Source organism: Helianthus annuus, chromosome 12 (genome assembly GCF_002127325.2).
Source record: "Helianthus annuus cultivar XRQ/B chromosome 12, HanXRQr2.0-SUNRISE, whole genome shotgun sequence".
NCBI lineage: Eukaryota > Viridiplantae > Streptophyta > Magnoliopsida > Asterales > Asteraceae > Helianthus > Helianthus annuus.
The window spans coordinates 151,724,192-151,727,677 of record NC_035444.2 but is presented as its reverse complement, the minus strand read 5'-3'; the positions used below and the strand labels follow the sequence as shown (position 1 = coordinate 151,727,677).

At 32.6% G+C, this 3,486-nt stretch overlaps 1 long non-coding RNA gene across 1 annotated transcript; it reads left to right on the top strand.

The window, feature by feature from the left end:
• Positions 1-797: 797 nt before the first annotated feature.
• On the top strand, positions 798-2,912 carry LOC110895674. The gene is made up of 2 exons (XR_002567298.2): positions 798-1,285; positions 2,564-2,912. It is a non-coding gene; the product is annotated as an uncharacterized LOC110895674 (long non-coding RNA).
• The last annotated feature ends 574 nt before the right edge of the window (positions 2,913-3,486 follow it).

The window sequence follows — 3,486 nt, the reverse complement described above, 5'->3', positions numbered from 1 at the left end:
TTTTTTTTATCTTTTTTCTCTCTTTTAATGAAAGGCAAATGGTCTTTTAACTTTTTATTATAACAAATTAAAAAAATCTGACCATTTTACCCTTTATTAAAAAGGAGGAAAAAAAAACTAGATGAAAATGCCAACAAAATTGAAACTACAGAGACCTAGATTCAAAAAGTTTGAGTTTTGGATTAAAGTGGTTAAAGTGTTTAAACCTCAGGGACCATTTTGGCAGTTTACTCTTTTATTTATTTTTGAAATCTCAATTAACTTCCTCGATTTTTTGTACTTCAATCATATGTATAATGGTTAAATTAATAAGGGTAAATTACATTTTTCGTCATTTATGTTTGTACTGGATTGCAATGAATAGCCTTTAACTTCAATAATTAAAGTCACAATCCTTTATTTGGAAAACGCATTACACCTTTCGTCCTTTAACACTAACCAAGTTAAAATTTTCAGTTTTGTCTATTTACTAAAGGGTATTCTGGTCAGTTTGTTGCCCGACTACCTGCCATTGCTTTGTAATTGCCATTTTTGGTGTGGAATGATATTGTAGTAACTTTTAATTTTGAGTAAATTGTCATTTTGGTCCCTGTGGTTTGGGCATTTTTGCTATTTTAGTCCAAATCTTAAACTTTTTAAATCTGGGTCCCTGTGGTTTCACTTTTATTGTCATTTTGATCCAAAAATGAAATCAGGTCATGTTTCTCAAATTAAATCCTCCTATTTTGTCCTTTTCCTCAGGGGCAAAATAGTCATTTGCTTTTTATTTTATTTAAAGCTTTAGTTGCAGAAACAAACACTGTCTTCTCCACATCCATTAAACCCCATTCAATCTTCAACCCCCAAACAACAATCTTCACCAGATCTCTTCACTCCCTTTAATCTCTACATTTCAATTACCCACTTCAACCCCTCCACCAACAAAAACCCTAACCCTAATCACCCCCAATTCCATTTCCCACCGATTCACCTGCAAAAAACCAATAAAAAACACAACTTTCAAGATCCAATCATCATCCTCATCACACATGATCGAAAAAGAGACCGCAGGACCCACCGTCCGGACACTTTTCTCCGAGATTCCGCCGCCGTTACCACTTCCGGAAGCTCCTCCACCGCCGTTACCACCGGAGAAGTCGATTCTAGACGGATTTTTGTAAGCTACAGTTACACAAAATGATTTATTAATCGTTTGGTTCGCTTACAGTTACACAGTAAAAGAACATCCAGTAACCTCTCAAACGGGTCAAGTTCAGAATCAGAAGCCTTTAGACCGAGAAACCGGGTGAGAAAGATAAGAATCTATCATTGTTCATCATTGTAACTCTAAAATATCACCAAATTCCAAAGTTTTGCTTTCTCATTGTTTCATCCTCATTAATTTCAATTCCATTAGCTGCTGTTCTCAAATTTCCCTAAATTCTTCTTCATTTTCTACAATAATTTTGCCAGGTATGTCGTTAAAGGGTTGATTGAATATTTTAATTTTATACATGTGATTTTGGTCCTTAATTTGAGATGGGACTCTGATCGAAGGACCAAGAATTGGAATTTATTTTTAGTTTAAGAAAATTGCAGCTTTTTCCACCAATATTTTGAGAGTTACTTAATTGTGTACGTAAACGTCAAATTAGAGTTTTGCAATGAAGAATTTAGGGGTGTTCATATGAGAATTGCGGCTGTCGAAACGAAACAAAAGATAGGAGGATTAAATTTGAGAAATATAATCTTTAACTTTTTTTTATAAAAAACAAAATGATCATATTGCCCCTGAGGAAAATGACAAAATAGGAGGATTAAATTTGAGAAATATGACTTGATTTCATTTTTGGACTAAAATGACAATAAATGTGAAACCACAGGGACCCAGATTTAGAAAGTTTGAGATTTGCACTAAAATGACAAAAGTGCCCAAACCACAGGGACCATTTACTCTTTAATTTTTAATACACACCTCATCTTCCCTAATCCTAAAACCCTAATCACCACATTTCCCCCCTCCTCCTCTCTCCTCTTCAGTTCTCTCTCTCTCTCTCTCTCTCTCCATCTCGATCTCGAATCCCTCTCTCTACTATTGACTGACTTGGAGAAAAGTCATTTGGAATTTGAATACCAATTTCCTATTTAACCTCTGCCACTTCCTATTCAATTAAACCCTAAAGCTTGCAACTTTTTTTTTAAATCTTTTGTTTATAGAGACAGTTTCTTGTTCAGACTCACTTTGATCTGATCATAATGTGTTGCAAAAACTGATTTTTTATCAGGGTCTTTTAGCTTGCTTTTATAAACTGTGTAAAGGGTATATTTGGGAATTCTGAATCCAAATGTCTGGAATCAGAATTTGATTGTGTCAGTATAGGTTTTGACTAAATATGGGTCTCAATTCTGATTCCAAGCCTCAAATTTCGTTTCATTATTATTTATGACAAATGCGTGATGTAAAACCAATTTGATTTTCATTTTTTTGTTGGTATTTTTTGTTTTATTTGATTTTGATGTATTCTTCACTTAATGTTGATTTTGATATATTCTTCACTTAATGTATTTGTGTTTATCTTTATAGATGGTGGCACATTTTACAGCATCATGGTACATCCCTTCTGTAGCTATGAACCCTTTTATAGAAGAGCTGGCCTTAAGTTTTAATGACATAATCTTTCTGACAATTGACCCTATAGGAAGCGGCAGAGGTTAAATACGAAATTGGTATTCAAATTCCAAATGACTTTTCTACAAGTCAGTCAACAGTCCCCACGAAGGATTCGAGAGAGAGACAGAGAACTGAAGAGGAGGGAGGAGGAGTGGGGAGATATAGTGATTAGGGTTAGGAAATTGTAGAAGATGAAGTGTGTTTATGCATTTTTTTTTATTTTATTTATTAAACATTTAAATAAAAGATGAATTGACCAGAATACCCTTGAGTAAATAGACATAACTGAAAATTTTAACTTGGTTAGTGCTAAAGGACGAAAGGTGTAATGCGTTTTCCAAATAAAGAATTGTAACTGTAATTATTGAAGTTAAAGATTATCCATTGCAATCCAATACAAACATAAAGGACGAAAAATGTAATTTACCCAATTAATAAATTGTCATAAGTATAATGGTTAAACTAAATATAATATCTTAGGGTTGTGTGATTTGGGACTTAATTTTCTTATATATTGTCCAGTAGTATTCACATCCCTTTCACTAAATACGTGAGTGGGGTTTTTATATTATAAAACATATAAAAAGTGGTTGTGAGTGGTAGAGATAGAAAATATTATTAATCATCTGCATATTTGAGGGGACACTATTCATCATGTGTAATTTTTTAATATATTTTGAAAGTGGTTGTGATTGAAAAAGAGAGAAACGATAATAATAAATGTAATATATTTTGAAAGTGGTAATGATAAAGGTATAAAAATTGTTATTTAATTAAAAAGAAGAGAGTTTACATAGTGTTTTTTTAGTGTAATATAGGATAAAAAAATGATGAAA